General features: G+C 43.6%; 1 long non-coding RNA gene across 1 annotated transcript; it reads left to right on the top strand.

Annotated features, from left to right (window-relative positions):
- The first annotated feature begins 7,552 nt into the window (after positions 1–7,552).
- Positions 7,553–12,470, top strand: LOC144726298 (uncharacterized). The gene is made up of 3 exons (XR_013587263.1): positions 7,553–7,964; positions 10,087–11,474; positions 11,667–12,470. It is a non-coding gene; the product is annotated as an uncharacterized LOC144726298 (long non-coding RNA).
- The last annotated feature ends 298 nt before the right edge of the window (positions 12,471–12,768 follow it).

Below are 12,768 nucleotides of genomic sequence, written 5' to 3'. Positions count from 1 at the left end.
TCATTGTTATGCAAGTCCAAGTCGAGTCGCAAGTCATCAAATTCATGACTCGAGTCTGACTCGAGTCCAAGTCACATGACTCGAGTCCACACCTCTGGTAAGCACTGTTAAGGGGTTGACGTACGCATCCTGATTCAGTGTGTCCCAAGTTTAATTTGGTTGAACGCACCAAAATGCAAGCAGGTATTGACACCACGAGTTCTTCAAATGTATATAAATCGGCGTTTTATACAAAACCTGTAGGGTATGTTGTATGTGTCGGGTTATGAAATTTTGATGAAAATAATAAAAATTAATAATTTTCCGAAAAATGCGCAAATCGCATTAATTATGTTAATGTGTGTATCAATATGCATAAATTATGATGGTGTGAGTAATTATATGCATAAATTATGATAATCGCGGAGATAATCGTAGTAATTTATGCGGATGCTTGCGATGTTAATGTGTGCAGTTGTGATAATTAGGCTTAGCTTCGTTTATCCAGAGTTATATCCATCAGGATAACACGATTATCATCGATTAAACGTTTACCGATTATCTTAGTGTGTTTATTATTATTTTAGGTCACCAGTTCATATCTCATCACAGGATACAGTTATCGAGAATAAGATAGTTTTGCATGGACTTGGAAAGAAGCACTCGAACAGTTGGTGTTAAGCAATTTTATTCTAACAAGCATGTGACATTCTATCATGCAGGTCAAACATGCGTCAATAATTCATGAGCAAGATTATGCAATGAACTAATATGAATGACAAAACTCATGCATTTACGATATTATACGATTACCTAGTATGAATGACTAAACATTTTTTTTTTCATGTAACTCGACGGCAGCAACTGCTTTGCACGATCCGTTGATATTGAACGCACCACCTCGAAATGGCAACCCTTTCTGAAACGCAATGACAATTTTTCTTATTCGTGTGCGTGCTGTGTGTGCGTTGTCCCCTGGTAATATTAATTAATTCTTAGAGCCGGGAGTTGTGTCGTTAGCTTGTGTGGTGTGGGAGGATACAAACAGCGGCCAGAGGTTTCCTCTGGGTTGGGCGTGGCCGCAGCGAGTCGTGCTGCTCCCTCGCTTGGGCGTGTCTCTGCTCGTGCTCTCTCTCTCCCCACTGCTCGATTGAGTTTCCACGACGCTCGCCGACGTGGTGCGCGATGATTCCGTCGCCGGATAGCGCGCAGCTCCTCCACGAGTCGGCACGACGCTCGGTGACGTCCGAGTCGTGCTGCTCTTGCGCTCTCTCTCCCTCTACTGCTAGATGATGAGTTGGCACGATGCTCGATGACGCCCGGGTCGTGCTGTTCTTGTCGCTCTTTCCTTGATCGCTGCCAACTTCACACGGACACTCGCCCTTGCTTCAGACTGTGTTGGCTTGTGGCTCTGGACGACGCGGCTGTGCTCACTGGGTGGTGGTCGGTCTGAGTATCCAACACTGCACATTCGATGGCGCTTTCTCTCTCTTGGTGGCAGCCCCCGGCTTCTCCACTGCTCGATTGATTGTTGAGTCGGCACGATGCTCGCCGTCGCTCTGGACGTCTGGTCTGTTCTCACTGGGTCGTTGGTCGGTGTGCGCCTCAAACACACTGCACATTCGATGGCGCTGTCCTCTTCCTCACAGCCGTTTGACCAGGCTTTCTCCACTGCTTCGCGCTCTCTGCTTTGCTCGCTTGGTCGACGCTTGGCGATCTCCGCCCTTTTACAGGTTGATTGCTTGTCGTCACTCGTCACTCTCTCTGCTCCGTGCTTCTCTTGTTCGTGTAGCTGCCAGCTTCACTCGCACTTAACTTCGTTCTGCGAGAAGCGGCACCTGCTATCGGCATCGGTGTTTCGTTTCCTCACGACGCTCCGCCAGCCGGAGCACGGCTGAAACCCAGCCCCGACCCAGGTTGAACTCAGACTTCTGCGACTCGAACGACTCCTCCTCGTTCCATCACTTCTCGAGGCACGATCTGCCACACCTCTCTTGCGAGCCCCGTCGCACCGCTGAGCGCGACTCGGACTGACTGCTTTCAGGCTGCCACTTTAACGATGTCTCGTCGTCCCATCTCTCCTCGAGGCACGACTGCCACAGCTCTCTTGTGAGCCCTGTCGCAACGCTGCGTCGCAAACCGAGTTGCGAGCCCGAGTACGACTCAACCCAGACTGCTCGTTCGCTGTGTGCGCCCGTGCCTAACTCAAAACGCGACTCCCCTCTCCTGCGCATTCCTTGTGAGCGGGCAACAAAAACACAAACAGAGCGAGAAGAAGCAGACACCCCCCCTCCTTGCGACCTTTCTGCTCCCTTCTTGCCCGCCCCGCGCGGGTCATTCCGAGGCCAGACCCCGCTGGAAGACAAGGGTGGCTGAGGAGATGTTTGTAATACATTAATGTGGTCCTGTGTTAATTTTAGAACTTTCGTGACTGCAGGAATTATTATTTGTTTCTTTCGGTTAAGTCACGTCTAAAGATAAAATAATAAATAAAATAAAATAATAGAATACGACGTTTCGATTGCAACACAAGCAATCATCATCAGGTATAATGAAATAGCGACATAAAATCTAACCAGAAAACTATAGACAGACATATTAGCAGACAGATATCACCAAGATACATAGCGAGAGCAACACAGGTAACAGAGAGGGGTGATCGTCTCTGTGTGGTGGCCTTAAATAGACAGAGGGGGGGGGCGGAGGCAGAGAGAGGGAGGAGGGTTAGAGAAAAAATTAGCATATCAATGAGTGGTCAACAGACGTGGTGCTGCGAATGCGATGGCACGGCAAGCAAGCCTGAAAATCAGGAGGACACACTAAAATTAAATAACCTAGTAAAATATCGAAATGTAATGTAATACAACACAGAGGGTCGGTCAACACACAATTAACGCATAGCCTGGTTGATTACGTATTTCAAAGATTGCTAAGTTAGAATTTAAGTGTGAACAATCTAAAGAGAGGACACAGGCAGAGAAAACAAGTCGCCAGAGAGAGAGAAAAAAGATAAGCTTAAAACTTCCCCGTAGAAGTGGTTCAATCTTAATTTTAGAACTTTCGTGACTGCAGGAATTATTATTTGTTTCTTTCGGTTAAGTCACGTCTAAAGATAAAATAATAAATAAAATAAAATAATAGAATACGACGTTTCGATTGCAACACAAGCAATCATCATCAGGTATAATGAAATAGCGACATAAAATCTAACCAGAAAACTATAGACAGACATATTAGCAGACAGATATCACCAAGATACATAGCGAGAGCAACACAGGTAACAGAGAGGGGTGATCGTCTCTGTGTGGTGGCCTTAAATAGACAGAGGGGGGGGGGGCGGAGGCAGAGAGAGGGAGGAGGGTTAGAGAAAAAATTAGCATATCAATGAGTGGTCAACAGACGTGGTGCTGCGAATGCGATGGGACGGCAAGCAAGCCTGAAAATCAGGAGGACACACTAAAATTAAATAACCTAGTAAAATATCGAAATGTAATGTAATACAACACAGAGGGTCGGTCAACACACAATTAACGCATAGCCTGGTTGATTACGTATTTCAAAGATTGCTAAGTTAGAATTTAAGTGTGAACAATCTAAAGAGAGGACACAGGCAGAGAAAACAAGTCGCCAGAGAGAGAGAAAAAAGATAAGCTTAAAACTTCCCCGTAGAAGTGGTTCAATCTTAATTTTAGAACTTTCGTGACTGCAGGAATTATTATTTGTTTCTTTCGGTTAAGTCACGTCTAAAGATAAAATAATAAATTAAATAAAATAATAGAATACGACGTTTCGATTGCAACACAAGCAATCATCATCAGGTATAATGAAATAGCGACATAAAATCTAACCAGAAAACTATAGACAGACATATTAGCAGACAGATATCACCAAGATACATAGCGAGAGCAACACAGGTAACAGAGAGGGGTGATCGTCTCTGTGTGGTGGCCTTAAATAGACAGAGGGGGGGGCGGAGGCAGAGAGAGGGAGGAGGGTTAGAGAAAAAATTAGCATATCAATGAGTGGTCAACAGACGTGGTGCTGCGAATGCGATGGCACGGCAAGCAAGCCTGAAAATCAGGAGGACACACTAAAATTAAATAACCTAGTAAAATATCGAAATGTAATGTAATACAACACAGAGGGTCGGTCAACACACAATTAACGCATAGCCTGGTTAACCAGGCTATGCGTTAATTGTGTGTTGACTGGTCGGTCAACACACCGGTCGGTCAACACACCGGGTCGGTCAACACACAATTAACGCATAGCCTGGTTAACCAGGCTATGCGTTAATTGTGTGTTACATTACATTTCGATATTTTACTAGGTTATTTAATTTTAGTGTGTCCTCCTGATTTTCAGGCTTGCTTGCCGTGCCATCGCATTCGCAGCACCACGTCTGTTGACCACTCATTGATATGCTAATTTTTTCTCTAACCCTCCTCCCTCTCTCTGCCTCCGCCCCCCCCCTCTGTCTATTTAAGGCCACCACACAGAGACGATCACCCCTCTCTGTTACCTGTGTTGCTCTCGCTATGTATCTTGGTGATATCTGTCTGCTAATATGTCTGTCTATAGTTTTCTGGTTAGATTTTATGTCGCTATTTCATTATACCTGATGATGATTGCTTGTGTTGCAATCGAAACGTCGTATTCTATTATTTTATTTTATTTATTATTTTATCTTTAGACGTGACTTAACCGAAAGAAACAAATAATAATTCCTGCAGTCACGAAAGTTCTAAAATTAAGATTGAACCACTTCTACGGGGAAGTTTTAAGCTTATCTTTTTTCTCTCTCTCTGGCGACTTGTTTTCTCTGCCTGTGTCCTCTCTTTAGATTGTTCACACTTAAATTCTAACTTAGCAATCTTTGAAATACGTAATCAACCAGGCTATGCGTTAATTGTGTGTTGACCGACCCTCTGTGTTGTATTACATTACATTTCGATATTTTACTAGGTTATTTAATTTTAGTGTGTCCTCCTGATTTTCAGGCTTGCTTGCCGTGCCATCGCATTCGCAGCACCACGTCTGTTGACCACTCATTGATATGCTAATTTTTTCTCTAACCCTCCTCCCTCTCTCTGCCTCCGCCCCCCCCCCTCTGTCTATTTAAGGCCACCACACAGAGACGATCACCCCTCTCTGTTACCTGTGTTGCTCTCGCTATGTATCTTGGTGATATCTGTCTGCTAATATGTCTGTCTATAGTTTTCTGGTTAGATTTTATGTCGCTATTTCATTATACCTGATGATGATTGCTTGTGTTGCAATCGAAACGTCGTATTCTATTATTTTATTTAATTTATTATTTTATCTTTAGACGTGACTTAACCGAAAGAAACAAATAATAATTCCTGCAGTCACGAAAGTTCTAAAATTAAGATTGAACCACTTCTACGGGGAAGTTTTAAGCTTATCTTTTTTCTCTCTCTCTGGCGACTTGTTTTCTCTGCCTGTGTCCTCTCTTTAGATTGTTCACACTTAAATTCTAACTTAGCAATCTTTGAAATACGTAATCAACCAGGCTATGCGTTAATTGTGTGTTGACCGACCCTCTGTGTTGTATTACATTACATTTCGATATTTTACTAGGTTATTTAATTTTAGTGTGTCCTCCTGATTTTCAGGCTTGCTTGCCGTGCCATCACATTCGCAGCACCACGTCTGTTGACCACTCATTGATATGCTAATTTTTTCTCTAACCCTCCTCCCTCTCTCTGCCTCCGCCCCCCCCCCTCTGTCTATTTAAGGCCACCACACAGAGACGATCACCCCTCTCTGTTACCTGTGTTGCTCTCGCTATGTATCTTGGTGATATCTGTCTGCTAATATGTCTGTCTATAGTTTTCTGGTTAGATTTTATGTCGCTATTTCATTATACCTGATGATGATTGCTTGTGTTGCAATCGAAACGTCGTATTCTATTATTTTATTTAATTTATTATTTTATCTTTAGACGTGACTTAACCGAAAGAAACAAATAAAATAATAAGTGGTCCTGTGTGTTACATTTATTCTTGAATTATATTTTGTGAGTTCCTTCGGTCTTAGTATCGTGGTTATCATTCGTCTATGTTTAATGAATTTCGTAATGATCCTCTTCACATTATTATTTTGGGCTTCGCCAAGTTTAGTTCTGCAGAGATTGGTGTTTTTATTCTGAGTTATTTTTTTTTTAATGTCCTGAGGTTAAATGTACTATGCACTTAAGCTTTCTGGAATTCGTACTCTTTAGTTTTTCGGAAGGTCGTGTAGATAGGAAACATATACTTCTAAATAATATGTAAGCGGTGAATATAAGGGAATTACTAATAATAAAAATTATTGTTTGTTGGTTAATTATCTATGTTAAGTTTCTACTTTTCGGTAAGGAAAACGTTAAGAAAACGCGAGTTTCAACCGTTGTTTGCTCTGCACCTTATCTGTACATCTCCAGATGTCTTTGGGAGGTTAGTCCATACATCTTTTGTCCATCTGGATGTCTATGACCTCTCTGTCACCGACTTCTTACCAGTTTAATGGCCGTTTCACAGATTCCTGGTGTGTTTGTAGTGGGTTGTTTTCATTATTTAATTAAAAGGTATATATAGATATAATAAAAAGAGAAATAGTTTTTTTTTATTATTCTTAATATTAATAACGGAAAACAGGGCATAGATCCAACAGGTACAAAGTTCATGTTATAAAACTGCAGACAAGATGGTATGAACAATTTGCACAATAGTAAGCTAGGGTTGTAGAGTTAATATCCATCGGGAACTTGGCAAGATTTATCAAACAACCAAAGGGTGTCTTTGTAGGTGGAGGTTGTGTCGGAATAGCTATTACAAAAATCTGAGTTGCAATTATGCCTCTGATCTGCAAAACAATTTGGCTCGGGAGGCATCAAAGAAGCCTGGTTTTCTTTTCCGCGCCAAAGCCTCCTTTAGTGGTACTATACAAAGCCCACGTTTTGCGAGGGGGAAACCCCAAATAAATACCTCTACAGTAAGATGCCTGTCTCCCCATACGGTTTACCCGTATTCTTGCACAGGGAAATTGAGTTTTCAGGTTTTATACGGCGTACAGCCATTTCAATAACGGGCATTTGTTTTGCCTATTTGTGTTTCTATTTGTATCTCCCTCGTGATGGGACTGCAGGATGAACGTTGATATTTATAAGGGTACGGGGTGATCAATACGCTCTGAATTGATATGTAATAAGCTAAGCACTGATAAGGGGTTGACAGGTATGCAGTCATAAATACTAAAGGCTTTTATATTCTTGTTTCTTTCGGTGAAGTCACGTAGAAGGGAAACAATCAAATACAAAATATTGTTTTATATTTGTCTATATAACATTTTTATTATTTTATTGTTCCCCTTCTACGTGACTTTACCGAAAGAAACCAAAATATGAAATCCCTGCAGTCACGAAAGCTTTTAATCAAATACCAAAGCCGTCTTTTTACACGAATCCCAAGAAATTAGCGATGACGTCATGTCACCCCTTCAATAAATGACGTCATGTCACACCCCCTTCAATAAAACGTCATGTCACACCCTCTTCAATAGATGACGTCATGTCACACCTCTTCAAACAATGACGTCACGCTCAGGAGCTTCGGCCCCCAAATGACGCGCGTGGACAGTGGCGGAACAGTGCGAATTTGAATGAAGGCAACGCCGTCTCTGACCAAATTAGCGATTTACCTCGTCAACCAGCCGCTTCGTGAACCATGGCCTCGGGTCAGGGAGGCTCGCTGCCTCCCGGTGGCGGTGGCCAGGGCTTCGCGGGCCCTGGGACGTTAGGGGTACTGGGGGGCCCGAGCGGTGTAGGGGGGGTAGTCGGAGGGGGGGCCGGGATCGGTGTCTCCGCCGGGGTCCCCGGGCCGCGCGAGGTGAACATGGCCTCGCTGTGCCGCATCGGGCAGGAGACGGTGCAGGACATCGTGACGAGGACCACGGAGATCTTCCAGATACTGCGCTACATGCAGGTGAGCGATGGCTTCGAAGGCCACACACGTGTGGTTGATTGTTGATCAGCATGGGGTGGAAAAAAACAAATTTTTCCAGCGGCAGGCATCGGGTTTTTTCTTGAATACAATTAAACCCGATTTCGGGGAATTAAAACCTGGTTTAATGAATACGAAACTCTGCAAGGCTTAGGCTGCTTCCTCGTCGGTGCTGCTATCGTACTCGGGGGGCCGTCGGGCACGGGGTAGCAGAGGTGTGGACTCGAGTCATGTGACTTGGACTCGAGTCAGACTCGAGTCATGAATTTGATGACTTCAGACTCGACTCGACAAAATGTACAAAGACTTGCAACTCGACTTGGACTTTAACATCAATGACTCGTGACTTCACTTGGACTTGCGCCTTTTGACTCGAGAAGACTTGCTACTTCCCATGAAAACTGGGGGAAAAAATGTTCACACGGCCGCGCCGCTCTCAGTTTATCTGCATCTGTGAAAGAAATGTGCATCACCTGTATGCATGCAGAGAGCACGCGCGCTGCCTGCACGACATCCAATCACTGTAGTCCCACGTTGTTTTGATTGGACAGCATCTAAGCAGGCACATTGCAAGACAACCAATGAAGCGCAACAAGCAACAACGCGCCAGTTGGCAAAATGATACCGAAGATAGTTTCGTTTGGCTATAAAAATTACGATGTAGTCGACAAAAAACGAGTTGCAATTTGCAAAACATGCGGGTCGAAGATTACAGACGGTGCTGCCACAACGTCTAACTTTGTTCGACACCTGAAGTTGCACAAAGAAAGGTAAGTTTTGAACGAATGCTAAGCACCTTATCGGATGTACCGTAACTTACTAGCTGCTGCATATTTACTGTATCAACGAGACATTAAACGCACGTTTCCCTTGCTGGTTAATGCTTACAAAAATAGGGATTTTTGAACCCCGATTATATGAGGTACATGAGTGTAACACACTCAGATGGAAAACCTCTTCAACATCATGTCAACGTCCGTTTTAAAGTATCATTTCTACCTTGCTGCTAGACGGATAAACACAAATGTATATCTCAGTCTCTCCAACACACATGAGACAAAAACAGGCCTTCCAGTTTTACTCTTTCAATCGTTCAGTTTCAGAGTGGCTGGTGTGCTGCCTCATTGAGGTCGTTTATGTAATTTTGGTTAATCACAACTAAGCTGAACTGTCGCTGAAGACATAAACTATCACAATTAAACAATGAATGAGGCAGCAGTAGACCTGCAATTGCTGTGTGATGCAGCAAGGCACCATGGAATCTGGTGTGCAGGAGAGAGTGAACTATAAAGCAGGGGTTCCCAAACTTTACCATGACAAGGCCCCCCATATACCAGTAGATTCCAGCCAAGGCCCCCCTGACATGGGCCGTGCCACACTCTTTTTTCTGTGCACCTCCTTTCACAACTCGATGGAGTTGGTGCATCCCTAAACCCATCCAAGTACAACAGGAAACATAGTAAGACATATACACTGTAAAGAGGAAAATGATGACACAGTCACAGAAGATCCACCATTAGCCTTCCCTTTTCATATCATGCCCAAACAGCAGGCAGCGCATGGACATAGCGTGCTACCGTAGTCTAGGTCTGTGAGGCAGCGCACCACTGGGATATATACAGTATATAATAAAATAATAACGATTATAGTAGTAATGTTCAGAGATGCAATAGATTATTATAGTGCAGTTCTTAACTAATGGGGATATTGTTTAGCTTATTTTTGGTTTAATTTGGTTTATTTTACTTATTTAATTTATTCAATTATTTTGTTTTGCTATACTTTTCATGCCAACTTGCCATGGCCCCCCTAGCACCCCCTCGCGGCACCCAGGGGTCCCCGTCCCCACTTTGAAAACCACTGCTATAAAGCATATGACTTCAGTTTCTCGAGGGAAAGGGCTTTCTTATGACTTTTGAAGCAGTGAAAATATTCTTAATATTGCATACACTGAAACTGAAATGTATTATCGTATACCGTAGTGTACAATAGACAATGAATATTAACACAACAACATTGATATGAGTAAAGAGTAGTTTCAAATACAACATGTGTGGCTATAAGGGATTTTCTGACATCTGTTTCATATTCTTTTCTGTTACAGGTATGAAGAATACCAGATGAACAAAAGCATCGTAGATGAACCACAACAGCCTTCAATCTCACAATTCCTGGACACTCGTGTAGGGCGTTACAGCATGAGCCACCCACAGCAGAAGGCCATCTCCAATGCGATACGGTCTGACTTGATTATTGATTGCAATTTTCCTCTATCTATTGTGGAAAATAAGAGCTTTCGTCACTTTCTGGCTGTGCTGGACAGCAAGTATACCCCAGTCTGTCGCCGAACGCTGACCACAAAAACAGAGAGCCTTGCTGAGGAGAGACGTTCAAAGTTAAAAACTCAATTGAGCAACACTGACCATGTTTCAGTCACTGTGGACATTTGGTCTGATCGAAAGATGAGGGGATTCCTTGGTGTCACTGTGCACTGGATGGAGAGAGATGCAGAGAGAGTACAGCTAAAGACAAATCTCTTGGCCTGCAACCGCTTCAAAGGCTCTCACACAGCGGAGCGCATCTGTGACCAATTTGAGGCAATATGTGATGAATACAACATCAAAGCTAAATTGGACTATATCATTAGTGACAATGCTGCTAACATGCGCAAGGCATTTACGGTCTGCTTCCCCAGCGAACAGGAGGAAGATGATGATGCTGGAGATAATCTTGATGATCCTGAGCTATGGCATGACTTAACCCTAGAAGACCAGCAAACCGTCGATGCTGCTATGGCAAAGAAACAGCGCCTGCAGTGTTTTGCACACACATTGCAGCTGGTGGTGGGAGACGGTTTGAAAGAAACAAAAGCGGCATGTCCTTCTCTCTCCAAGTTATCAAAACTTAGCTCCCTGCTCCACACAAGCACAACGTTTAAAGACATATTCGATGGTGAATTTGGGGAGCACAGAGGCATCCCTGCTGCAGTGAGCACGAGGTGGAATTCTACACTGCGGCAGGTGAAAGCAGTCCTTCATTGTGATCAGCAAAAGCTCTGCGCAGTTCTTGAGAAGGCCGAGCATAAAGAACTGTCATTCACACTACGAGAGTGGAATCTGCTGAAGGAGTTGGTGGACATCTTGAAACCGTTCGGAGAAGCAACTGATTTGACACAGGGGGAGAAAGTCATTACAATCAGTGCAGTAGTTCCATCCGTCTTGTCCCTCAATCACCATCTTGAGAAGCTGAAGCCTCAAGTTCGTTTCCTGAGCGGCCTGGTCAGAGGTCTGCAGGCATCCCTGGAAAAAAGATTTCTTGGGATCTTCATTAATGTGAAAATGGCCCAGTCTCAAGAAGGGATCACTGCCCCCTTTTCAGACACAGTCTACCTGAAAGCAGCTGCCTTGGATCCAGCCTTTTGTCTGCTGTGGATTGAGCCCCATGTGCTGGTCAACCGTGACATCAAGGCAGAGGTGGCACAACGAGTTAAAGGTAAATCTTATTGACTTGCAATGCAACTTAAATGCAACGTAAAATAATTTGATCTTAATCTGATCTAGGATCTAATGTGATATTAATCTGACTTTAACAATAATAACAATTTTCAGTCTTGCACAGTATCATCAACATCAGTAATGGTAATAAGAGCTCTTTTGTTTCTGCTGTTGTGACACGTTTTTTTAGAATTGATCCTGAAAGATGCTGCAGAGACGGAGCAACCTGTGCCTGTGCCGGTGCCTGCTGAAGAAGAACTAGAGGACATGGAAGGAGAAGGGCTGTTTGCTGCATACCATAAGAGGCAGAAAAGGGATGTTGCGACCCCACCAGCAGTACAGCTAAGTCACTACATTGACATGGCAGAAGGACAGAATGCCCTTTTGTTCTGGGCACTGAACAGTAAGACTCTTCCTTCACTCTTTCAAGTAGCCATCCGAGTCTTGGCTGTGCCTGCTTCTAGTGCTCCAGTGGAGCGAGTTTTCAGCCATGGTGGCATCATTCTGCGTCCCCATCGTGCACAAATGACTGACAGACTTTTGGCCAATTTGATCTTTTGCAAATGCAATGCAGTGTAGGGGCCTCCCTCCACCTGTCCACAGCACGCATGCGCACACACACTCACTCTCTGCTCATCACCTGTCCACACAGCTCTCTCTCTCTTATACACACCAGTCTCTATGGAGGCATTCCAATTATATTATCAGGTTGGTCCAGTTTTTCAGAAGTGATAATTTTGAGGAGTGAGGATTTTATTGATGACATGTTTAAAAAAGTTTAGGCTAAAAGAACCCATGTCTATTTGAAAGTTAAACTGTTTTGCAATATGAGGTCAATGCAATACAGGACTGAAGCTGCTGTGCATTGACTAGTGCAATATGCTGTTGAAATAAGGGCATTTTTTGTGAAAATTAAATTTTCTGTTTTTTACTGTGTTTGATTAATGTCATTGTATAAAAAGAGGTTTAAATAAATACAAATCTTACAGACATACATGATTTGTATAAATGTTATTTCTGTGGTAAGAGGACTTGAAATGGCTCGAAACTAAAATGGTAGGACTTTGGACTCGACTTGAGACTTGCAGGCTTTGACTTCTGACTCGACTTGGGACTTGCCTCATCTTTGACTCGACTTGACTCGGGACTCGAGAGCAAAGACTTGAGACTTACTTGTGACATGCATAACATTGACTTTGTCCCACCTCTGCGGGGTAGTCGTAGATTGCGGGCAGGTTGGTCGTGATGAACACGAGCTTCTCCTCCACAATCGTGGGCGCCAGTGAGTTCCT

Source organism: Lampetra planeri, chromosome 23 (assembly GCF_965212315.1).
Source record: "Lampetra planeri chromosome 23, kcLamPlan1.2.h2, whole genome shotgun sequence".
NCBI lineage: Eukaryota > Metazoa > Chordata > Hyperoartia > Petromyzontiformes > Petromyzontidae > Lampetra > Lampetra planeri.
The sequence above is the reverse complement of the archived record's forward strand: the minus strand, read 5'-3'. Positions and strand labels throughout refer to the sequence as shown.